This window comes from Anser brachyrhynchus, assembly GCF_964034855.1.
Source record: "Anser brachyrhynchus genome assembly, chromosome: 19".
NCBI classification, from domain to species: domain Eukaryota; kingdom Metazoa; phylum Chordata; class Aves; order Anseriformes; family Anatidae; genus Anser; species Anser brachyrhynchus.
The window spans coordinates 6252991-6278717 of NC_137712.1; the positions used below are offsets into that span (position 1 = coordinate 6252991).

The window sequence follows — 25727 nt, forward strand, 5'->3', positions numbered from 1 at the left end:
CAGGGGTCAGGCACCCGCTGGGTTTGATGCCTGGTGGAGGGAAGAAGGTCCCCTCGTCTGCCAGAAGAGGGTGGGTTGTTCCCTAATGGCAATCACCGGGTAGATTCGCCCAGCCTCACCCAGAAGATTGCTCCCTCTCACACCTGAAGTACATCTCAGGCTGTCATTAAATTCACAGGTCTCACCATCTCCCATGTGCTTGCTCTCTAACCAGCCCGAGAAGCGAGGCAGCACTCACCCACCTTTCACAGACAGGTCACTGGAGGCAGACAAAGCCCCCGCGTCCCTCTGCTTCCTCAGAGCACCAGGGCTGGCGATCCCGTGGTGTTCAGGCACCTGAACCTTGCTCCAAGGGGTAAGGAACCAACCCTAAAACCCCAGAACCCTGGAGCCCTGCCTGCTGCCCCCCTTTGCCACGTCCTGGCCAGCTGAGATTGCTCCCCTAGGTTTCACGCCCTGCTCTGGGTTGTCTCAGAGGAGCAGCTCGTGCTGCTCGCAGAACCAAATGCTGCCTTTGCTGCTGTTGGCACTTCCTCCATCAGTCGCTTTGAAGATTAGGGCCAGAGCCTTCCGTTGGCTTCGGAAGCTGATGGGGAGCCAGTGGAGCAGCTTGAGCTCCCGGTGGCCTGGCCCTTTGGGGAGCTGGGTGGTCGTGCCCTGCACCAGCTGGTCCCACCACCACAATGCCTCTGCTCAGCTTCGGCTACAAGGCAGCAGAAGAGAAGAAGGCAGCATTTCTGGAGATGGTTATTGTCTTGTCTTCACAGCTAGCACAGGGACAAGCGAGACCTGGATGCTCCAACCCTCCCCTCCTGGACCAAGGCTGCACGCTGACAGCAGAAGGCAGGGTGTCACCGCTGGCTTCTCCAGCCTGTCCTCAGCAAGACCCAGCTGCTCATACCCGTGTCCCACGGCAGCAGCATCTCTAGTGGTGGGGCCAGCACCCGGCATCTCCCCCTCCTCGCACCCCATCCCCAGGCTGCCCAACTTGGGGACGACGGGCAGCAGCAAGAGCAAGGTGTCCTGGGGGTAAGGAGGTGGGAGGAAGGCTGGGAGCACGAACAGCCCCGATGGGAGCCCAGAGTGGGAACGTGCAGGCACGTTTTGCGTTTCTCTCTGGGTTTTTCACCGGACCAGTTCCACGCCCACAGTCTTAGGCTCTGCACACCCACAAACACGCACACAAAGGGACCATCTCTGCTCCGATCAGTGCAATTTCAGTACGGATTACTGCCTGCAGAGTCCTGCACACAGAGCTCAGACAAAAGGTCCATCCCCCTGACCACGTCCCCTCCCTGGCTCTCCCACCTGGGAGCCGTGGATCGGCACAGCCGGATTGCACCCGCACCCAGCCCCGCACCCTTTGCCCAATTTCCCCCAGCCCCTTTGCAGACTGCCAACTCAAAGGACGCTGCGGGAGGAGGCACACAGACCACAAGAAACTACAGCTCCTCTCCCCACTCAGGCTGAATCCCCAAACGAGGGAGGAGATCCACGCATGACAAACTTGCTTCCAAAGCATCTCCCTGCGCCAGGGCACAGGGGCAGCAAGGCGCTCGGTGCCGCCAAGTGACATGCATTGAGGGAACATGTAGCACAGCCACAGCCACTCTATTAATTTAAGTTAATTTCCTGCAGTTCTGTCTTAGTTTTCCAGCAGATTCAGGACTTAAAGGTTAAAGCGTAACCTTGTCTCAGTAGCTTGCTATTCGCTCCATGCAAATGTCTACCTACAGCCTGGTAATTACATGCATTTCCAAAGAGCCAATCCGCCGTCAGCCTGACAGATACTGATCTTCCCGTTTTATTTTTAGCTCTGTGCTTCCCCCTCTAGATGCAAAAAAAAATTCTGTTTGTTCCATCTTTGCTGCAGCCTCTTTTTTCCCCGGCTCACCAGCGAGCTCCTGCCTCCGCCGGGCTGGAGCCGGCAGCGGCGCGGGGCAGTGGGGGGCACCCGGTGGGACACCTCCACGGGTCCCCATGCAGGGTGAAAGCGGGTGGTGGTCGTCTCCTTTTGGGCCACCGAGGGAATTTGTCTCCTCTGGCAGAGGAGAGCTTTTAAATCAGAAACTCGAGCGAGACATAAGGAGCTGCAGCCCCCTTGGTGCGCGCACGTGCCTGCGCCATGCAGGGGTGCTGGGTGCTTTCTCTTTGGGACATCACCAGCACACGCACACACATCCAGCCAGGTCCCAGCAGAGGGAAAAAGGGCCAAATCTGGCTAAATCCAGCCACGTGCTACTGGCTCTGCAAGCCCAGGATCTGTTTGCCACGCAGGGCCACCCAGAGAGAGGAGGCAATGCTGGGAGTGGGGGCAGCGGAGGCAGGTCAGCCACATGCAGGCAAGGCTCAGTTGACGCTTCCAGCCCCTAAAATGGGCACACGTGAGATTAAATGTGTGCGGTGCTGCTGAAGCCAACACGCTGCCCACCTCCATGAGTTGCCCTGGTGGCTGCGGGGAAGAGGCGAGGAGCGCAAACCACTAGAAATGTGTATCCCTCAGCAGTTTGTCCCAATCTGGCCGCCCACTGCCAGAGAGAAGCCCAAAAAGCTGTCTGTAAATCATGAGACTTGGAAGAAACGGGGTCAGGTTCTTCTTATTTGCCTTTCCTTCTGGAAAGTCTTGGAGTGGGGATGGGTTGGGCTTTGAGGGGTGAGGTCTGCACGCCTCCCTCTCTCTCCCAAATGCATATTTTACATTTAAACCAGAACAGACTCGCACAAACTTTAGTCACACGATGGAGAAAAAAAAGACACCGAGCCTCACAAGCAGCGTGGTAGGGAAGGGCTGGCTGTCGACACCACGGCACAGAGGCCAAACTCACCATGGGCAATGCCGGCACACGGGGCACAGCTCTGGGACGTTAGGGGAGTAGGGGAGAGCAGTGCGCAGGGCACAGAAAGGAAACCTGGATGCAGGGAAGGCATGTATTAAAATGCATGACATAAACAGCTGAAGAGGAAGGAAAAAAGGAGCAGGGATGGGGTGAAACAGAAGGCAGGTCTGGGAGAGGTGTCTAACCCCTACCAGACTCCGGTAAGAGCTGACAGAGCCGGGGCTGATGCCTCTCTCTGACACCACCGACACCTCCCCGGTGCTCAGTCCTGCACCGGCGGTTGCCCCCACCACGTGGGAGGTCATAATTACATCTCGTCCCTGCAAGGAAAGGATTGCTTATCTCGTTACGCCTGCAAGGATCCTCCTGGTCACAACGGCACAACAATCCAGGAGTTATCCCCGCACGGTATTACATTTCCAGGGCAGTCTCCTCTGAGATCCTGTACAAATAAAGCACGCGACGCTGGAAGATGCCTGTCCGGTGGCCTTCAAACATTTCCAACAGGTGGCTTTCGGCAGCTGCTGGGAACAATGCCTTTACAGAGCTCCACGGCCCCAGTTTTCCCCTCCCATACCCACAACCTAAAGGCCAGTCTGACCCACCATCGGGGAGCAGGAGCCACCCCGCAGCTGCACAAGACCGCAGGAAGGCAGAGCGGAGCGCAGGGAGCAGAACGCACCCGTCCCCATGGCAGAAGAGCCGAGGAACAGAAATTCAGCTATTTACTTAACAGCCCACAAGCTCGGAATCGAGCTCAGATCCCAAATCCCCATCCTTCTGCGGAGAAATAGATAAATGAATAAGCTTCATGTTGGGGGGGGGGGTGATAGGGAACTCCCGGGGAGCTCTGCCACCCGCAACCCCGCTCCGAACCCCACACCGTGGCCGAGCTCTGCGTGAACCGATTCCTCCAATGCCAACAAGTTCAGCCAAAGGAATTCAGGGCAAGCAACGAGAAAAGGCTGGTGCAAAGCTACCCCTTCACCACGCTCCTGCAAAACATCTTTAAATCTGGGAGCTTTGCATAATCGTGTTTTAAACAATTCAAACCTGGCACTGCCAGCGTTTCGTTTGCGAGTCGCTTTCTTGCTGCTGGCTCATTTGTTTTTTTAACCGCTATTCAGCCTCCATCCTCCTTTGTGCAATTCAATCACGTCGCTCCCACCTTAGCTTGAAATTTTAAAGGCTGGGCACCCCCAAGCCTCTTCCCTTGCATTTGTACCCTTATTTTACAGAGAACAGGGACAGCCTCTGCCACTCGCTACCTAACCAAGGCGAGCTTTGGTTGTTCACCACGTCCTGGACAGCCCCTGCAAAACAGCCAGCAGAATCCGGGACCTAAATTCTTTGAACCTCTCCTCCCACACTCACCCCTCAGGCTCTGTATCATCCCAGTGCCTTTCTCCAAATCCCTTCCCAGTGGGTTTCCACCTGAATGTCATTGCAGCGCCCAGGCTTGGGCACTGGGAAACAGCGCTGTGAGCGCAAGCAGGAGAGGAAGAAGGAGGGTAGTGTCTCCAGGGCTGTCTGACACGTGGCCTCAGCATCTGTTGCCCCAAAAATATCAAAAGGCAGACCTTGCTTTTACACAAGACATGCACAACAGAGGGTTTGAGCTTCTCTGTGACCATAGCTGGCTTCAGATCTAGATCCCCACCAACGCCGTTTTGACCAGTGCTTACGCTGTGCTCTCCAGCCATGTGCTGCCGTTCATCCCAAGTCCTCTGGCTCCTCAGCTTTTCTCCAAGAAGCTTTCCTTCTGGATCTCTCTTGCCTTTATACTCACTTGCCATTTTCCAAGTCACATAGCTATTTCTGCCCTCTTACAGCTAACCTGCCCAGGTTTTCTCTCTCTGCCTTTCCTCCTTGGTATTTTCAGCTTCTATCTGCATATCTGCCTCTAATGAACACATCCACCAGCATTTGGGAGAGGGCTGGAAACAGTGATATGGACTACACTGAGCAAAGCCCCACGCTGGAGGATGGCGTGCTGGACACCCACGAGGTGCTCCCTGTCCCTCAGCCTCCTCCTGCTCACCTGCACCTTTCACCTCCAGCACCTCCCTGCAACGTTTTCACATCAAAATTGCAGCGAGATGGCCGGAGGCACTGGGAAAAACTTGCTGTGGGGTGTTACATCCATGGAGTTCCCTTGGGCTGCCGAGACCCACAAAAAAAGCCCTCGTGCTTGCCATGATGTGCTCTTCCAGCAGCCCTGGAGCACTGTTTCAGGCACCGTGGAAGCAAACATTTAACTTCAGGTGCACTGCCAGGAGCCATTTGAGCACCACGTCTCCTCTGTGCCTGCTCTGCACCTTCACAAGAGACTCGCACCGACAGGACATATGGAAATCGCCCAGACCAACCCATTTTTCTCCCTCCATCTCCCCTTGCCCCGTGCTTTCCTCTCGCTGCCACAACCCCGGCAAGGTGCCCGTGGCAGCCCCGCAGCAGGGACATCCCCACCTGCCACCACAGCCTCCCAGCGCCGCGTCCAGGGAGCCCACGGGAATTTCCCCCCCTGACTTCCCCAGCCCTGGCTTCGTTCCACCGTTCCTCTCGGCCTGCCTGTTGCCTCGTGGGCTGCTTTTCTATTTTGGAGCCCCTGATTGTATCTGACAAGGTCTCCTAATTGTCTCCACTGATTTTACCAGAGACTGATTTTAAAAGCAGCTCAGAAACTTCGTCGCTTCAGTATCGTTGCTTGAATTCAGCTCCCTCATTTATTAATGGGTCTACTTCTGCTCTTTCTCCCCTGATATGTTTGCAAAATCCCTTTTTATATCTCTTAACCCCTTTGGCTAACATTAACAAGCAAAAACTCAGTAATATTTGATATTATATGTGTATAAATAAAAGCAGGAAAAGATCTTATTCACTCCTGTTATGGCAGCTAAAGCGGGCCTAGGGCTCTGGAATAGCAGTTTTACTGCATACGTTAAATATCTCCATTACTTTATTAATGTGCAGAACGTTGGAGTTTTATCGGATAGTTTGCTTATTTACCTTATAAAGCAACACAGGCATCACAAACCACAAAAAGAGGGTATTTAGTACCTCCTCCTTAAGACTGGGTTTGTAGCGAAGCAGACAAGGCAAGGCTGCAAAACCCAAACCCCACGTGCTATAAATGATCTGGCTTTCTTTTCCAGGAGATGGGGAGGAAGGGAAAGAGGGGAGAACAGCAGTTATCCTGGCAGCAACGCCACCGCAAATTTTTGCTCACGAGGAATTTGTATGGGCAATTTGCAAAGAGCAACCCGAGCCTGGTTGTACGGTCATGGCAACCGCCGCCAAGTGTGAAGCGCCTCTCCTCTGCCAGAAGGAGGTCCTGGGGTACCAGCTTTGGCAGCCTGCACCAGCACTGGCACGAGAGAGAGAGACAAAAACAACCCAAAACCCAACACAAAAGCAGGTTCCAAGAAAGATTTTTCCACCTTCCATGTCTTTGTTGACTTCCCAACCATGGTTCAAGCGATGCGCTGAATGTCAGTAACATTGGAATAGTTGGACCCACGCAGCATAGTGACCAAGAAACACTTCCAAAAGTCCTAGGAAGACTTTTAGAAGGACTAAAATAAACTGGATAAGTCAAGTCAGCCCTGGTGAAAGAGGCCAGCCTCCTAACTGCGGGCTGGACTTTTATTTATCGTCCTTTAAATCGGTGCCTCCAAGACACCCCAGCCTGGGCACCTGGAGACCTGCTGCGACTCCCTGCACACAGAAGCTGATAAGTGAGACTCAGGCGATCGCTGGAAAGAGCTGCTGGAGGCTCCCACCCAAGTTCTCAGCTTTGCAGCTCCCTTGGGAACCTCAGACTGGGGTGCGAAGGCACGTGAGACCAGCTTAGGGAGGGCCTTTTGGAGCTATGGGATATCTGTGCTAGGTGCCCCAAGAAGACGTTCACAGCACTTGCCTTTTCGATGTAAAGCTGGGGTAGAACCACTGATACCAAAGAAAGAGAAAAAATGCCGAGAAACCAAAAATGGGCATGGGGGGCCCAACATCACTCTTGATTTCCCCCAGTCCAACCAGTACTGGTCCCCCCAGGGGGGCAAAGAGACAGGAGCATGGCTGGCATGAGGTGGCACAAACCCCTGGGGCCGTGGTGCAGGGGGAGGAAGGATGCTCAGACCCCACCTCTGCCAGGCACACCACGGATGGGCAGGAAAGGAGCCGGGAGGCACAGCTACAGGTTGAAACCCCCAGGTCACCCCCCAGCAGGGCTGAGGTGACAGGGGACAAACAGCATCCCCAGTTTCACCCCTGCAAACACGTCCCACCCTCTTTTCGGGGGGGGCGCAGAAACTGCGGCAGCCTGCATCCCTCCCCTTCCCCATCGTCCTCAGCCACGCTCCCTTTTTTTTTTTAAAAAAAAAAAGCATAAAACTTCCCCCACCACCCACCTATTTTTAAAGCCAGCCGAGCCCAAGCAGGGGCCGGGATCCTTTTTTTTCCCCGGGGGCCGTGGCTGCAGGCGAGGCGGGGAGGCAGGAGCACCTGCGGCCACCACCCCACAGCCGCGCGCAGGGCTCTGGCGGAGCAGAGCGAGGGCGGGAGAGCGGGCTCCCCTTGCGAAGTCTGTCCTGTGCTGTCTAATAACACAAGGTGTCATTGTATACCCAAATCAGTGCCTGGAGCTTTATTTATAACAACTGAAACACAAAACCCAGCAGGCCAGAGACAGCGAAGGGAGTGAGAGAGCAGAGAGGGCAGGGGAGCAGCTGGGCGAAATCTCCCCATTTTGCAGGATTCGCCCGGAGGTTTTAAAGCTGGACCGAGGCTGGGGGGGGGCTGCAGGGGGGGCTACGGGAGGAGGAAAGAGAGATGAAAGGGAGGGAAGAGCATGCTCGCAGAGCATCAGTGCCTCCCTGGCCGCGGCAGGGTGACAGCGCTGTCACCACGGCACGGAGCCACGGGGGTGCTTCGCTCGCAGCCCCCCCGCCAGCCGGCAAAGGGAGGGGGGGACAAGCTCCAGCTCCCCTGGGACTCTCTGGCTTTTACAGCTACGCTTCTTTAAAGGCCATTGGGGGGCTTTTCAGCCGTCCCCTCATCCCAGGAAGAGCTTTGCAGCTCAGCAGCTGGCTCCAGCAGACTCCCTCTCGCACTGGAACAGGCTCTGCACCCGCTGCCTCTGCAACCTTGGCAGGAGCCACCCGAAAGGGACTCGCCCAGCCCAGCAGGCAGCAGCCCCGGCACGCTGCCTCGGGCACACCTCCGACCAGACCCGACTCCTGCGAGCGGCTCAGCGCCCTGAACTCTTGCTGAACTCAGCAGAGGCGTCTCGGCACCGAAAGGTCCCAACCCTGCACTTACAGCATCGGGAGATGCGCTCTCCTCGGGTGGGTCCAGATGTTATCGGCACCGCCGCCACCCCCGGCGGCTCCTTCGGCTGCTCGCTTGCGCCCGAGGCTCCTGCTGCTGGTGGAACATCCCTCGTGCTCTCCTCCATGGCTCCTGGGCAAAGCCTGGCAGCTTTCCCTAAAGCCCCTTTCCCCAAGGAGCTGAAAGGAGGCTGCTGCCAGCCCTCGCACCGAAGCGGCTCAGGTGGGAGCATTTGTGCCCCATTCTTCTGAGCCGGGGTGGAGGTGGGAGGCAGCGGCAGGAGGGAGAGAGCAAACAGCTGGAGGGGAGAAAGGGGAAGGTAACCTCTCGAGGAGGTACCCAGGGATGCCGTTTGGTGCTCACCTCCCCTGCAGACAGATATTTAAATCACCAGGTGCAAAAGCCACTGAAAGTTCAGGCTGAGTCACGGCTCCCAGGTTTGACCCATTACCGGGTACGAGGATGGGCCCGTCGGGAGAGGAGGCTGATTGAGGCTGGGTCATCTCCCGTGGGGTCTCTCCTGCACCCAGGGCCCCTTTGGTCCCCTTTGGGCCAGCTTTGGTTCTGCTGGAGGCAGCGGGATCCCAACTGTGCTCCCTGCAACCAAAACCCAGCCAAGCTACAACAGTGAATTCATAATCAGCGAGGGAAACGGCTCCCACCAACTCGACCAAGGACTTAAACTCTCCCTCTCCTCCCACTCTGCCCCGGTGTTGGTGTCAGATGTTTTCTCGCTCTCCATCTGATAAGGGAACACAAAGCAGCACCAAACCCGCACTTGCAGAACTCCTGCCCAGGAAATGTGCGGCTAAATGCTGTGAAATCAGCGTGCCTGGGATCAGACGTTCCCCGTGTAGTGAAACGAGCGTGCCGTCAAATCTGCCTCCGCCTTTAGCCACGCTGCCGCAAAAAGGAGAGGCAAAAACGCCCGGCTTGTCGCGCGTCCCCACCTTGGTGCTGGGGATCCCGGTCCCCACAAATACACAGGTTGCGGGTCCCGGCCAAAATCCTTCCCCGAGGGCTTCGGGAACACGGCAGCAGGAGGAACGGCGAGATCAGGGCTCTGCAGAGCTCCACACACGTGGGCGAGGTGCAGAGCGTGGCCACGAGGGCTCAGAAAACACGGGGTATTGCCCAACGCGCTGCAGCGCGCAGGGACTAGAGGACACGGGTGGTCCCGGCTGCGTGGTTTCGTCGAGGTGAAAACAGGAGCTAACGTGGGGAACAGCAGGACCCCAGGAAACTCAGGTCTGCCCGGCACCTTCAGGGTAAGCAAGACATCAGTCCTGCGTTGAGTCAAGAGGGTGAGAGTTGGCTCCGCTCAGCCCACACGCGGGCTGGAGGCACTGTCACCGGTTACTCCAGAGAAGGCCTCAGAAAACCCAAACCTCACTGGAAATTTCCGGCAGGTTAATGCAGAAGGGTTTGTCCTATACAGTAGGAGGGCAGAATTTTTTCTTGTAAGGTCTCTGTGGACAGGAAAACATCTCTCCTCCCCCTCTCTGAGCTCGCCATCCCAGCCTCATGTCCCGCTAGAGCAAACCACTGGACAGATCCCTTCTGCTTACACCTTCTGCAAGCAGCAAACAGGCTTTGGCTCCGTGCTGCTGCCCTCCTGGGAAGGCTGAGGATGAGCAAAATGGAAATGATCCCCCACCCCGTGCTGGTTTATTGTCACAAACCCATTGACAGCACACGTTTTGGGGAGAATATCCAAGGGGAAAGCCTCAGCAAGCAAAACCTTACAGCAGAGCATCCGCATCTGGACGGAGGGAAGCAGCATCGCAGTGTCACCCTGACACACGCAACCTGAAGCCGTGGCCAGGTAGGAAGCTGCAAATTTCCATCAAGCGATGGCCAAGCTTCACGGAGCATCCAGCAGAGGAGGACAACCTGTTGTTTGAACACATGCTCAAGGAGATCTCCCTAGAGAAGGGTAGCAGGTCTCGCACATGAAACAGCACGCTCCCAGTCTGATCCAGAGGTTTCAGCTAGCATGCAAATATCCGGTATTATTTCTCACCTGCTGGTGGGTCCTGACCGTGGGAGGGTTACACGGTCAGCCACAGACGGCCCTACAGGCTGCAACAAGGGCTCCCCGACGGGGCAGCTTCTCCCTCCCCAGCCACCCCGCCTGCACCGCCCTCGCTCCGGGCTGCCCACCTCCTCCCGCTCTGCCTCCAGAGCTCTGAAACAGTAACAAAAAAAAAAAGCCCCAAGCTGAACTTTGAGGCCAAAACGGGGTTTGAAACGCAGGGGAAGGGGGGTGGCGAGGGAAGGAATCTGAGTTGCATCACTTGGAAATACCCGAGCGCTGCAGAGATGTATGTACATGTTCAGCTTCCTACTGCTTCTTCAGGAAGCTGCTGGGGAACAGTGAAGCGACACCAGAAAGAGCCCAGTGACATTTGCCTACGGCAAGTAAAACCAGCCTTGAAACGAACACAAACTGGCCCATGTGCAAAATGCTCCCCTCCTTGGAGCTAGGCGCTTTGGGGTTTGGCTCTCCAGGCAGACAAGTGGGGCAGGAGAGGTTTGAAATAAAAACCAGCCAAGAACTTTCGTCCTTTGACCGGACTCAAAACCAATCCAGAGATTTTTAAGAACGCGGACTGAAACCGCCTTTCATTTCCTTCAGCAGAATCGACCGCGATGCCTTCGTGACAAGGCAAATAAATCGGAGGGGAAAGCCTTATTTCCAGTAAAAGTTTCGTTCCTCCCGAAGCCCAGGCTGCCTTCCAAGCGGCTCTCCTGCAGGCAGAGCTGCAGCCAGCCCCGAGAGGCTGCTCCCGCTGCCACCCACGCAGGCGCGCTGAAACCCGGGGAGAGCACGTGGATGGTGCTGCGGGCGTGATCCTGCTGGTGAGGTGGGACGTGGCTCCGGAGAGGCCAGCCTGGATGTTTGGTGCTTGGTAAGGCCGCACAACCCACAGGGAGCGTGCATGGTCCGGCTCAGCCATTTGATGTGCTGGGCTAGAGCAGACCTGGCGCTTCTCTCCTGGCTTCAGTCGAGCAAAAAGCTTTGCTCTGCTGCAAAAGGCTTCACCCTGCTAACCCTCCGGGGTCTCCCTCCTGCAAGCTAGAAGGGAGAAAAAGGGAAATATGACAACCGTGGGCTTGATGTTCCAATTCCAAAGCCACCACAAGCCACCGATGCAGCCTGGAGCATCCCGGCTCGATGCCTGCAGCCCCGGGAAGGGGGCTCCTGGCCGAGGCCGGTCCCTCTCCCCGCAGCATCCCCAGCCCCTGCTCCCACCCCATGGCCCCTGGCGAGGCGCCCGGCCGCTCCCCCTGCCCGGCTGCACACCAGGCTTGGTGCAGCGGGGAGGCCAGGTGGCTCCGGTGCGTGCCAAGCGGCTCCGTCTCACCTGCAGGGACTTGTCGAGGGGGAGCTGCGTCTCTGCCCTTTCTTGTCTGGCTTTAATCTGCCTGGGGAGAAGGGAGAAAAAAGGAGCGGGGAAGGGTAAACACAGCTTAGGCAGCTGCAAGTCCCGGCAACTGAAGGGCTGAGCAGGTGATTCAGAGCGGGGGGCCTACAGATACCCCATGCCTCCCGCCGACGGCTCCGGTGACGGCAGCAGCCTGGGAGGTGCTGGGGGGAGCGAGACGGCTGCTGGGGCTGCAGCATCCGTCGCTGGTCCAGCACAGGCAGGACCTGGGGTAAAGGACCTTTTGCTCTGTTTCACCACCTCCCTTCAAAGGCTGGTCCCACCCAAAGGATGCAGGAGCCCAGACGAGCAAGCAATGCAGAGCATCAGTGTGTGCAACCCCCCCTCAGACACTTCTACAGCATCGTGCCTGCAGAAACACGGCTGCACCAACTGCACCAGCTCGCAGCTTCCTCAGCATCGCCCTGCTCTGCAGGACCTCTGCAAGCCCTCCGCAAGCCCTTCAGCTCCGCAGCTTCGCCACCAACGTATCCTGGCATCAGCAGCTCCCGCACCCTGGGCAGAGAGAGGAGCCCAGGCTCAACCAGGCGGAGGCTCATTTCCATCTTTGCTTCCTTCAGCCTTCCCACAACATGAAGGAAATCCCAGTTAAATGCATTAAAAAAAAAAAGGGGGGGGGGCTGAAGACTTTTGGTACACGAACATATGACTTTTCACTGTGGCTCCGTACACAGCGCTGTCACAGACGTGACGCAACCTGACGCGGCTCCTCCCGTGTCCTTTGGGACGCAGGAAAACCCACAACAGAGCTGAGCCCAGCCTAGGGTTTCACATAGGTGCCCGTGCATGGTGGGAAGGCTCAGGACCAGGGGCGTTTGGTCTTCATCCAGCCACAGAGACAGATGCTGCCATGGCTCGGGAGAGGAGGGAGCCTTTTCCAACGCAACCAAACCACTGAAGCCGCAGCCTGAACGTTGCCCAAGCCCTGGTACCCGGCCCAGACGGGCAGGCAGGGATGCTGGGGCTGACCCAACCTCGCCGGTGAAGGACAGGACAGGAACACAAGCAGTGATGGGTGAACACAGGGCAGGCAAGAAGAAAGGGCCAGACGGGCAGGGACGGGCAGCGACTGCCTCAAAACTAGGGCACGGCTCCGGAGAAGCCAGGAGACGTCTCCCCGGGCACCACCCACGCAGGATGAGGGAGAGGAGCCGGGCTGGCCCCACGCGTGACAGCCACCCCACGCTACCCACAGCGGCCCCGCAGGCAGGGCTGGGCAGGCAGCACGAGCCCCGAGCCCTGGTGCAAAGCCAGGAGAGCCGCCGGGCTCCCACCCGCGCCCCATCCCTCCTCCTCTGCTTCCACCCGGGGGCACGGGGTTACCGACGGCTGGGTGAGGCTTCTTGTCCTTGCAGAGACTTTTTGGCTGCTCGGTGGCTCTGGGGACAGCCAGGACCTCGCAGATCCCCTGCCCCTGCCTGCCTGGACCCTGCTGCCTGCGCAAGGCACGGCTGCACCCAGCGCACCCCGACACCTGCCCCAGCCTCGGCCCCGGGGAGACGGGCGAGCCAGTCGGACCGGGCGAGGAGCCGGCCTCGCCTGGGAAGCACGGGGAGACCAGTGCTCCCAGTTACCTCCCCAGCAGGTCAGGACGAGGGCCCTTCATCTCCCAAGCCTTTGCCCTAGTTATTTTCATTCCTGTCCCCACACCCTGCCCGTAGCAGCGGGGATCAGGATGCCTATTACGGCACACCGAGGCGCTGCCCTGTCTGCAGGGAGCACATGGGAGGTGAAGTGGCCGAGCCAGAAGGAAAGAAAGGGCTCTGCAGGGCCAGCCTCCGAGGCTGAACCCGATACCAGGCACATTTGGGGTGAATTTGGGGCAGGGCAGATGAGAGGATGGGGCGGGAGGGTCCCCACTGCAGATGCTGACACCAAGCTGGGTTGGTGCACACGCACGCAGGCAGCTCGATGCCGCCACATCCATGCTGGTGTCTGAGGCTGTGACGGGCAAAAACACCCCCCAAAAAGCCACATCAGTTCCTAATTGGCACCTCCTGGTGCCCCGAGTGGCACCTGCGTGCGGTGAGGGCTAAACATGCCTCAAACTTTTAACCTAACCAACACCAGAGGGAAAAAGAGGTCCGAGGATGAAACCTGCGTGTGGGGAAGGACAAATCAGACTGAAAAACCCTAAATGAATGAAATAAGAAGAAAAAAGGGTAGGGAAAAGACAAATGTGGGTAGGAACAGTCAGGCTCTGGCAGCAGTTAAAACTTCCATGTGTTTGGATCCCTGATTCGCCGGCCAGCGATGCTACGACAAATGTCACCTTCACGCCAGCACCAGAACTGCAATTTTCTCATCATCCTTTTTTTTTTTTTTCCCCCCCCACCCTTTTTATTCCTTTCTGAAGCCTGTTCGGAGGCTAACCTGCTGGGGGCAACCCCGGTACCCTGCACGAGCTGAGTTTTCCTCCTCGGCTTTCCCTCCCCTCTTTGTCCTGCTCCGCCGCTCCCGCACGCACCGGCTCCCTGTCAAGTTTCTGGCGGATCCGGAGGGAGACGCGGGTCCTGCCAGCCCCAGCATCCAGCCAAATGCTCTTCCCCGGGCGCTGCAGTAACCATAGAAACTGCAGCCAACGCGCAGGCTCCGCTGGGGGGGCCCGAAACGATGCTCAGCCACATGCACGGGCAGGTAGGGAACCAAACCAGCCAGGGCTCCACCAAAACCGCCTCCAAAACCGTGCCCGGGCCGGCCGACGCGCCGGGAGGAGGCTGAGCTCCCCGGAGTCTCCCCGGGCGGCCCCCGAGGCTCGGGGTGATGGCAGGAGGGTTTTCGGCTGCAGGCTGAGCGCCGGTGGCGGAGCTGACGGTGCATTTTATGGGGAGATGGGAGAGGTGAATCGGGAGGATTCTGGTGCTGAGCTGTGTCCCCGTCTGCCCCGCGTTGTGGCTGCAGGAGAGGTGGGGACCCAGGGCTCCCGCCGGCCCGAGAAGTGATCGGCCATTCATCCTCCGGTCCTTTTTGCACCGCGGGTATAACCAGGCCAAATCCTATCCCCGGCTGTGCTGGGGAGACGCACGCACCTCCAAGGGCGAGATGGAGCAGCAGAGCTCGTTAAGGAGCTGATCCAACACCGCGCTCGTTTACACCCCTCCCGACGCAGATACAACCCGCGTTTAAGCAGCACGACTCAGGGCAGGCTCCGACCGAGACCACCTCTTCAAACACCTCCCATGGAGCCCTGAAATCCCCGTGCACATGTGGAAAAGGCGCAATTTTTGGACGTGCTGGGCACAGCAGGTGCTCGGTGTGCACCAGAGCCAGGCAGCCCCCGTCTCCGCAGCCGGAGAGCGGCTCGGAGGGAGCAAGGAAGGGGGAACGCTGCCTGCAGGCACCCACGTGCACCCCTGGGTGGGAGGCAGCTCTGACGGCCACGGAGGAGCCCAGGATTAGCGACTGGGATGGCACACAGACATAGGCACACACGTAAAATGGGGACAGCCTGGTGCCACCAGCTGTTGAGCGCATCTCTCGTCCCCATCACTCCAGCACTGGCACCAGCAGGGCTCCCGTTTTGCAGGGAAGCGTAAGGACCTACAGGAAATTAGGGAGGGGGGATAAAAATACCAACGCTTCTGCCTTTTTAAACACATGCAAAAAAAAAAAAAATAAGTTCACACAACTGCCCGGCCCCCTCCTTCATTTCCTCCCACCCACCCCCCCCAAGCTCCAGGCCACGAATACCCCACAAAAACCCCACGCGCAAACAGGCCGCGGCCTCTGCATAAAGAAGCCCAGCCTCCGAAGGAGCCACCCGGCTCCTATTTTGGGCTGTGACTCCGCCGGGCTGGAACAAGCGAGCTCAGCTGTCCTCCCCGTCCGCAGCCCGCAGCCCGCCTGGCCGAGCCGAGCCCCCGGCTCCAGCCCTCAATGGCCCCATTGTTCGGGGCCGGGAGCTGCGCTGCGGGGCGGCCCCTCTGGCTCCCCGACATCCGGCAGGGCACGGGGCTCCGGCGGGGCACCCAGCACCCTGCAGACCCCCCCCCAGAAGAAGGAGAGGAGGGGGCTGCGCCCCGGCACACTCGGGGTCCCCTCCCTCCCCAAGGATGACGTGGGGCGAGACGGCCTTTTCTCCACAGGAAGGATTTTTTTGGGGGGGAAATGGTGGGAGTACAGCAAAATGAGACACTTGGGAGTTGAGGTCTCCTCTCCCACCCCAAAGATGTGGTGTAAAATCTTGCTTCTTCCCCAGCTGGTTGCCCTTGGCTTGCTTCTTTCTGCCAAACCGGGGGGGTGAAAGCACTCCCCCGGGCAGCTCCCGTCCCCAAAGCGGTCTGAGGGATGGCCGGACACGCACGCAATCCCTCCGAGACACCCGGAACGGGTCCCTGCCCAGGCTGGCGTCAAGGCGGACACACTCAAGCGGATCCCAGATCGGCAGGAGATCCGGCACCCAGGGAGGTGCTCGGGGACGGGCCGGCCCTCCCGCGGCTCGGCACCCTGCCAGCCGCGCTCTGCCGAAAATCAGAGCCCTCGAGCTACGGCGCTGAGCAGCTCCAGCACCCTCCGCCCAGGCGGCGGCTTCAAGGGCTCCGCTCGACACGCAGCCACCTCCACCAGGGGCTGAAATTTTCCGAGAGGTCAGCGTCAACGTTTCTTTTTTTTTTTTTTTTTTTTTTTAAACTCCCAGGAGTTTCCCAGTGAAAGATGCAAGGGAAGGGTTGAAACAATCCCTTCCTTGCGCAGCGCAAGTGAAGCATCCTCAGCCAGCTTCAAACACCACCCGAGGAAAAAAAAAAAAAACAAAAAAAAAAACTTAAAGAGAACAAAGAAACCCCAAAAGCAGCCCAACCTCCCCTAAACCATTGTTCTTTATGGGCCAGAAGGGGGGGGGTGAAAATGCCTCGGGAGCAGCAGCAGGGCATCGCTCCCAACACCAACACGAGACGCTGGCGGCTATAACGGGCCGCATCCTGCACCGTGTCGCACCCTGCGCCTGCTGCACATCGTGGTGCAGCATCCCACCCGGGGCTGCTCGCGCCGATTTAGCTGGGGGGGGGGGGGGGGGGGTGTTCCCTGTACAACCCCAGCACGCCCCACGTGCCCGCAGCCAACCTCCCCGAGCCGGCCCCATGCGCAGCGGTGCCACCGCGTGCCGGCGGAGCAGGCAGGTGCTGCCTATCGACATGAGACGTGCCTCCTTTCTGCACGGCTCGTTTCTCTCCCCTGAATGAGAATAGCTCTCCTGGCAGCGGCGGTAGCCCACGCGCAGGAACAGCTTGCTGCTTGCACCCGAAGCGGGGAAGCAGCACCCGGTGCAGGCGAGCCCCGCTCCGCTCGCTGCTGCCGACGGCGTTATCGGGGTTTTAGCGGCTGCTGCCCCGGTGCGAGGCCGTGCCGACCCGAGCGGGGATCGGCGAAACAAAGTCCTCGGGGTTTTTTTTTTTTGGATTTTCCCTCGAACACACGCACACAGGCGCCGATGGGGGCGGGGAGGCCCAGGCTGCGCTGATTTATTGGAGGAGATACAACTTCAAACCCGCTCCCCCCCCCCCCCCAGCAAGTCTGCAGCTTTTCGTATGTAGCGTGAGCACTTCTCGTGCTATCCACACAGATTGCCTCCTGCGCCTCGATCCCAAACGAAGAAAGCAGCCAAGCAGTCCCCAAACCAGCCGCAGCCAACACGCGGCTCCCAAAACAAGGGGGAGAGGCAGCATGAGCCTCTTCCTCCCAGCACGTCCCCAGACCAAATTCGGGGGAGAAGACAACCCATCGCCCCAACGCACTGAGGGTCACGCAGTTTCACCCTCCTGCTGTGCTCTTCTCGCAACCTAAGGCAGTATCTTTGCTCCCCCAATGTCCTTTCCCCTCTTTGGGAGAGTCTCTTTGATGGATTAAAGGAAAAAACCAAGCACAAACCTAACTGGACCCTCTCCCTCACCAGCTTTCCTTGTAGGATTTCTCTTTTATGGGCCTGACACCTCCCTGTGCCACACAGGCTCTTCTGCATCATTCCTGAAGGTCATTTAGCAATCGGTTCCTTCCCATCTTGACCTCTTGTACCTTTTAGTCTGCCGGTCAGCTCACACGGGAGGATCTAGCAGAACAGCCAGGTGCTTGCTCAAGACCTGGAAGAGCCCCGTGATGGGCCTTGCAAGCTCAGGAGGTGCTTCTGTGGAGCAGGTTTTGTGGCTATTCTCCCCAAATTGCTGCTGGAGACAGCAGCAGCAGAGCCCACTGTTGCTGCAGCCCCTCTGCTCACCCTTTCCACTGTAAGCTCTGGGTGCTCCGGACGTCCCAGAAGGGCTTTGCTTGCTGTTGCTGAACCCAAGCATCCAGGGAACCGAGCTTTAGCAGCAGAGAGCCCCATGACGCTATTTGTGTGCCTTCTCCGAGTGGTCTCACCCAAAGAGCCTGCAAGCGATGTCACATCCAGCGGCGAGGCGCTGCGAGAGCCCCGTGCCAGATCTCCGCGCTGATAGCTCCAAAAGATGATTCACCAGAGAGATATTCAACCCAGGGTCTCCCCGTCCAAAGGGAATACCCAGGGATCTGATCTCCCAGGCACTATATTTTACTCAGCGTTTAACACTGGCAAAACACTTGATAGGACCCAGGGGGATTTCTGCATCTGCTAACCCGCTGCCTCTCCTCTCTGTTCCTCTCCAAGTTTTCATTGTTGCCTCGGATTTGACTCCAGGCAGCTTCCTTTAAGGTATGAGGCTGATAGGATCACACCGTGCCTCCCCAGAAGTTGTAAACCTACTGACCCACTTCCAGCCCAGCTTTTTGGGGCAGGCGGAGACCTCAGGCAGCACTCCTGCAGCCACGGGGCACGATGGTGGGCCAGGCTGGGGAGCAAACCACTTAGACATCACTCTGCACACACAGAGTGTGCATGCACACTACGACTTCCCCTAGCCACAGGGAAAAAAAAAAAATACAAGCTTTGGGATTGGAGCTCATGGTTTAAAACCCAGCTGCTAAACAAAGGCAGGGGAGTTGGGCATCGCAGGCTCCAGCCCCTGAGAAGCAGCACATCCAGCATCATTCATCTACAAGGCCAGAAGCGAGGTGAGACCTGAGGTGTCACTTCAGGCACCTCCAGCCTGCCGGTCTGTGCCTCAAAGCAGCAGCCCTGGCCCCAAATATTAACTGGAGGGGCTGTTTTGGGGCCAGCCACGCTGCAGCAGCCGCTGGTCCCCCAGCAGAGAGCCCACGACCCGACAGCTATCCCCGCAGACCCACGGCGTGCCTGCCCCCAGCGCTGCTCACCACCAGACACAGCTGCCAAATGACAAAAAAAAAAAAAAAAAAAGCCCAAGGACCCCAGCACTAACGAACCATGGGTAAAGAGTGGGAGAGATCAAGGACGCTGCAAACACCTCGTGGCCCTGCAAGACCAGGGCAAAATCCCCTGGGGATCGGGCCCCATGCTACAGAGCAGGGCTCCTGCCAGCACAGCCAGACCCAGGATCAGAGAACTCAAACCTCGTAGGCAGCAGCCCCCCGAAGAGGCATCCTGGAGCTGCAGCATCCCCGAGGAGCATCAGCACTGCTTTCCCTTTACAGCACGCCTCTTGCTGTGCCCAATCTCCCCGTTTAGAAGACAGCAGAAAAAAATAACTTCAGGTGCCAGCTTGCTACACCAAGGGCTGCAATGAAAAAAAAAAAATCATGGAGAAAACCTACAGAAGCCTTCAAACAAAGGATTCAAGTTCACCCCAGCCAATTGCTCCCCCTCTGTATCTCCTTCACACCAGCCCGTGCGGGCAGCCCTGCATTAGCCCTTAGCCACAGGAGCGGGGTAGGAGAGGGTCACAGACCCCCACCACATCCCCCGGCCCAGAGGGAGGGTGCCTGACCCCCACCACGTCCCGGACACCCAGCCACCCCACACCAGCCCGTTACCGGACGTCCCGTTTCATTAGGGACGAGCCGTCAGCGCGCCGGCTCACGCAGCCTCCCCAGCTGGCTGCCCAATTTGCGCTGCCTGCCCCAACTCGGGGCCGCGAATCTGTGCCAGGCGACCTGAGGTTGTTATCTGATTAGCCCGTTTGATATCGCGGCGCCTGGTTCAGTACCCGTCGAAATCAAAGGCCCCTTGATCTCATCGGGGCCCGGCTCCCTCCAGCCGAGCACAACCACCCCATCGTCACCAGGCGCTCCGGCAGCCCGGGCCTCTGCTGCATAATTAGAGGGCACAACGTGGGGTTTAACCCAACGCGCCAACGCGGTTTTTTTTTTCCTTAACAATGGTGAATAATTTCCCCTCGCTTTGGACTTCCATCCCCGAGGGAGTTAAGCACCGTTAAAAGCTTCCCTAACCGCTCGCATCTGAGGATCTCAAAGCGCCGCGGAGACACCAGGGAGTTGTGTCGGCGGCTCTCCCAGGAGAGTTTGGGCAGGGTTTAATACGAGGCAGAAAGGGAAGCACCAGGAGATTGAATTGGGTCTATCCCAAAACGTTCCTGGACGCAATCATCACCTTACTCTCACTGCAGACGCAAGTCAGAAGTCACTACCTCGAGCCGGAGAGAGAGCAGGAACCTGGCCCCATTGCACGCAAGCTGCAATTTGAGATGCTATTTATTTTTCTTCTGCTCATTCAGGAGCAGAGCTGCCCATGTTAGCAGACACGTCAGTGCTTGGCTCCACGGGACCCGGGCTGAAGGACAACACAGCGAAGGGAAGCGCAAACCGGAGGCTGCTCCGCGCTGTGTAAACGAGTCGAGGAGCAGTTCTGGGAACCTGATGTATTCCGGAGCCAAAGGGGACGTGGGATCCCTGCCCTTCCACCCCAGGAGACTGGGTTCCCAGTTTAGAACCTCAAAAAACACATCTGAAGCAGCAGGAAGACAACCACAAGGATCAAGTGATTGCTGAGCCTTGGAGCCCACCTGATCCCAGAACATCATAGGGTGGGTGACAACAAACGTGGGGCCCAGAGCTCCCCTCCAACAATGTTCCTCAGCCCCATCTCCCAGGCTGTCCAAGCAGGGCTGGAAAGCAGCACAAGGAAGCAGAGCTCCTGCCTCGGGCCCAGGAGAGGTACCCTTTGCTGCTCCGAAATCAGCAGCCGAGATGGTAAAAGCCTTCTGCATGAGCAGGGGGGAGAGAGGAACAGGGCTGGCAGCGAGCAGGATAGGGCCTCGCTTGCTACAGAGGTCACTTCCCATCCCCCTCTGCTGAGAGAAGGAAAACACCCCCAATAAATAAATAAATACACAAAATAAAACACCAGGGGCAGGGGAAAAGGGGAAAACCCCATCACTAAGCGCGCCTGGCTGGATGGCACCGCGGCCGAGCAGCAGGAACAGCAAACAGCAGAGCTCACAGCAACAGCACCGGGAGCTGCGGGGCGGGTGGTTTATGGGCCAAAAAGTGGCTTTATAAAGCCGGATCTTTAAATATTTGCTCCGACGCGCCTTCCAAGTCACATCTGCTGCAGCAGTTAAACGCTCGCCATCCTCGCACGTGGCCGGCTCCGGCATGGCACGCGGCGACCCCTGCCCCGGGGCGAGGGGTCCCCAGGGGCTGAGCGGGGAGCACCGAGGTCCTGAGGCTCCAGGACCCCAATTCAAGAGACAGAGCAGCTTTGGATCTCGGCCACGCAGTGGGATTAGAGGCTCCAGGAGGTAACGCCCCCGTGGGGGGGAGAAGGGGCTGAGGCCAGGCGCAGCGGTGCAGAGCCCGGACCCAGCGTGCCCAAACACCGACGTTTCCATTCAAACCCAGCCCCGTCCTCCCCAGGCTGTGTAAGAAACAAACGTAGCACAAGCAGTTTCCCCGCCGACTTCCAGCACGGCAAAAAGAAACACGAGGAGGCCGAATTCCTCCCAGTGCCACACAGAGCCCAGCCTGGATGCCTCTGGGCTTCACAGAGCCCCGCTGAAATCCCGTGGGCTTTCCGAGCAGCTCCGGCAGCGCAGAGGAGGCAGGAGAAGACCTCAGCTGAGCCGGGCAGGATGGGGGAATTAAAGCCTGGGCACCCAGAAGGTGCTGGAGGTGCGGAGCAAGGAGACCCCAAAATGCTGTGGATGCATGGTAGCGCCTGCTTTCCTGCCAGAGAAAGGGCCAAGAGCAGGGATGCATGCAGGAGGGGACAGGCAGCCACGTAGAAACAGGAGGCAATGGGAAGAGGGGCTCGAGGGGTCTGCGTGAGAGGTGGGGGAGCAGGGGACATCCCTGAGTCCAGCAGGCTGATCCCTGCCCCAGCCATTGCTGCCCACTCCTTACCAAGGCTTTTTGCTGGGTTTTCCACCTCTCACCTCCTTCCCTTCCCACGCTCGGGGGCTCTGCACGGAAACTCCCCCAGTCCTTTCGCAGAAGCAGCAGCCTCCAGCTCCACACAGCTCCAGGATGTCCCTCCCTGCTCCTGGCATGGGATTTTGGGGTGACCAGAGACTGTCCACAGCCCCCCCTCAGCTCCTGCTGCCTGGCTGCACCATACCGGGACAGGGTTTGGGATTTTGCTGGTGCTGGGCTGGGAGGAGGCGCCTGACCGAGCCCTTGTGGGGCATCAGCATGGGCAGAAAGCTCACCTCGATGCCTGGAAGAGCTGGGAGGACTCCAGCCACCCCAGGGCCAAACACGCTCATTTGCCTCCAAGGAGCCTGAAGGTGCCTCTGTGGCACAGGGGAGCAGCATCCAGGCTGCTTCATTTTCCTGCTCTTCTCCTCCCCTGCCCCTTGGCTGGGGCACAGGAGCCTTCCCCCTCCTCGCTCCATGCTGCCGAGCAGCCTCCAGCTCCCCAGCTCTAAAAAAAAAAAAATAAAAAATATGTTTCTTCCCACTCCCTTTGCACCGGATCCGCTGAGCAGCTCGGGAGCAGGCGGCATGAAAGGTACTGACAAAATAAAGTTGGATTGTACTGCATTATTGAAAAAGTGACCTCCAGTGGTCAATAAAGCCTTTGCCCACCGTTTCCAGGCAGCGGTGCCTGTTGTCAGCCTCTGTCTCGGTTCAGCGGGACGGCGCTCCGTCTCTCCCAGTCCCGGCTCCCACGGGTGGCTCGTTAAAACTCGGAGCCCGCACTTTGGTAACGAGGAGCTCGGAGCCCTTTAATGCACGGCTGCAAGCACGAACGCAAACGGGCTGCGGGCAGGAGAGCGGCGTGACGGCAGACGTGTCCCCCAGCCCCGCAGCTGGCTCCGGGCAGAAGCGTGGGGTCTGATCAGGGAAGCTGGCAGGAGGAGCGGTTCGAGGACGAGGCTTTTTGGGGTTTTACTGCAAACCTTCAGCCACACGGCACGGGGAGAGAGAGAGAGGGGGGAAATTGAAGGGATGCCGAGCTCAGCAGCTGGAGCAGGAGGAGACAACGGAGCCAGCGCAGGTGGCATACAGGTTCCCCTCCTCTGCGCCACCACGTTCCTGCTCCTTTCACGTTTGATTCCTAGGAACAATCGCACAAGCAGCTTCCTCCTTCCCTCCCCTCGGCCCAGCCTCGTGAGGAGGTTAACCCCGGCTGGAGCAGGAACAGCCCACCGGCAGCACCCCTCTCCCAGCACGGGACCTCCCCTGGCACCAGCAGAGGCTGCTCCCCTCCGTGTCGCACGTGGAGAGGTGCGGGCACACAGCTGGGGGCTCCAGGTGAGGTTTTTCTCATGGGGATTAACTCCAGGTAGGGCCCAGCTGCAAGAAGTTGAGCTGCTCGGGATGTTAGGAGGGAACAGCGAAGGATTTTGCATCCCCCAGAGAAACAGAGGGAAGGCCCTAAAGCAGGCTGGCTTTTAAGGCTCCCCCTCACTTGCCAGTGCCCCCATGGCGAGGGATGTCCCCGTCCCTCCCATTTTGTGGAGGAACAAAAGAGCAGCCTTCTGCTCCAAGTCCTGCACCACCTCAGGACCAACACTGCTCGGGAACGACACTGTCCCACCTCGTCCATGATCTGGGCAAGAGCAAGGAACGGCCCCAATGCCTTCACAAGCCAGGCTAGGTTGGGAATTGCTCCCAAACCTTGGCAGGGCCCGCCAGGCTCAGCCACACAGCATCCCTTTCTCCCCAGAGAGATGAGGACGTGCCGTACCCTAGGAGTACGAGTCAAGGCAGGATTTGGGATGCCAAAGGCAGCCAGGTTCACCCCTCTACAGCTTTGACATCAAACCTACAGTCTAAAGCCAGGACCCACGGCTGGGTGAGGTGAGGGACAGGGTGGGCGGTGACACCGTCACCAGTGCCCCTTGGAGCTGCACCAGCCCCCAGCACACACCCAGGCCCCACATCCAACCTCGTGTCCACATCCCCATCCCCAGCAGGTCGGGTCTATCCTGCAATCCTGGGCCAAAGTTACAGCTTTTTCAGCTTCAAGCTTTAGAAGTTTTAAACAAGTCCAAGCCTCGCATCCCGGCTCGAGCCGCCTTTTGGCTCACCCAAGCCCCAGCCGGCGCTGAACCAGACAGGCAGGACCAGAAAACCTTCCCGTCCTACCTCCGCAGCGAGGCTGCACGCCCGGCCTGCCCCTGGGGTACCCGGCGGGCGGGCGCAGCGAGGCTTTGTTCTTCGAGGCAGCCTCATCCCACAGCCCTCCGTCAGCGGGGCCGGATCCTGGCTCCCAATTCCACCCAAGGTCGGGCCCTTCCCGAGGGGGACGCAGCTGGGGAGGGAGGGGACACCCGCAAGAGGGGACAATTCGGGGCCACCACGCACCAAGCGGCCAGAAGCAAGCTGCAGGGGCTGCTCCCGTTTCTGTGCTTCCCTCCTGCCCCTGCAAACCCCTCTGGGTTTCACCTCGTGAGCGAGGCTCAGCCCGAAACCAGGCGGCAGCGGGGTTGTACCTGCACGTGGGGCTGAGTCAGAGCCGGCCGGACACACACAGGGTGCTCCCCCAGCCCCTTCCAGCCTCTGCCTCCCTGACGTGCCCTCACCAGTAGCTTAAAAAAGGATTTTTTTCCTCTTTTTATTTCCCCTTTCTTTTATTTTCTTTTTCTGCCCTTTTTTTTTTGCCTGCCTTCAGTCCTCCTAGTGGGTGGGGAAAATCCCGGGTGTCAGACTTCAAAAGGGAAGGCTGCCTTTGCACCGGGCGCTCACGGCTGGGGCTCAGCCCAACCGCAGGCTCCCGCCAGCACCCACGGCAGGGCACCCCGCGCTGGGTCACCCCGCCGGGGGGGTGCTCCCGGAGGACGCAGCAATGCCCGCCGCCTCCCCAGCCCAAGCCCCTTCCAGCAGGGGACATCGGTTTGTCCATCCGTCCACCCACAGCTTGGTCTCGGTGCTCTGGGAGAGCCCAAAGTGAGAGGAGGGTCAGGACGTGAAGCCCCGCTCCCGGATTTGTAGGGTCAGCATTCAGCCCCCTGCCAGCAAACCCACCCCAACAGGCAGAGCTGCAGGAAAGGAGCTTGGCAGGAGGGGGAGGAAAGCCCTTGCCTTCTCCCTGCTCAGCAGCACATCCCCATAGCAGCACCGTGGCACGAAGCGGCGCTGCCACCCGCCCCACGAGACATCTCAGTGGGGCAGCAGGCTCCGAGGATGCTTCACTCCGGATTTTGCTTTGGGCATTTCGATTTCACTCCCAGTCCAGGTGATTTTTGTGAGAGGGTGCCCAGCCACACAGTGCAGGGGAAGAGACAGGGCGAAGACCAGCACAGAGGCACGAGATACGCTCTATTCTGCAACCAAACACCCAGCCGGGCTGGGACACCGGAGGCAGCTCATCCTCTCCAAGGGCTTCAATGGATAGGAACAACTAGACCGAGCCATCCGCCCCAAACCCACGGTGCCACACAGAGCCCGGTGCTCTCCGCACACCTCAGAGCCAAACAGGGCACCGGAGCCCCCAGCCCCCAGGCAGCAGCCCCACCAACTCCTCCTGCACCTCTCCTGGCTGCCAGGCAGCAGAGCGGGGCAGCTCGGACGCGGTGCTGTCACAACAAACCTGTTTTCTTTCCCCCAATTCACCTGCAACAAAGACAACCGGGCGCACAGACAGTCGGAGGAGACGTGGCATCTGTTTGATTTCCTATTGTCCTCCTGAATAGGATGCTCAAGCCTATTCACAGCTGATTTGGGTCTGGTTTTGGTGGCGTTTGAGACCCTCACGGGGAGACGAGCTCCTGCTGCAGAGGAGCTGCCAGGAGCCAAAGCAGCAGGGTTGGGAGCCAGGATGGTGCTGGGAGGCGAGTCCAGAAACCCATACAGCAAGGGGAATGGGGGGGCTCGGAGCTGGGGA

The 25727-nt window shown here is 58.7% G+C and overlaps 1 long non-coding RNA gene across 1 annotated transcript; it reads right to left on the reverse strand.

The window, feature by feature from the left end:
- Window positions 1-22186: 22186 nt before the first annotated feature.
- LOC308180267 lies at window positions 22187-22947 on the reverse strand. Its single transcript, XR_013940854.1, has 2 exons — window positions 22484-22947; window positions 22187-22319 (listed from the first exon to the last, which is right to left on the reverse strand). It is a non-coding gene; the product is annotated as an uncharacterized lncRNA (long non-coding RNA).
- Window positions 22948-25727: the final 2780 nt, after the last annotated feature.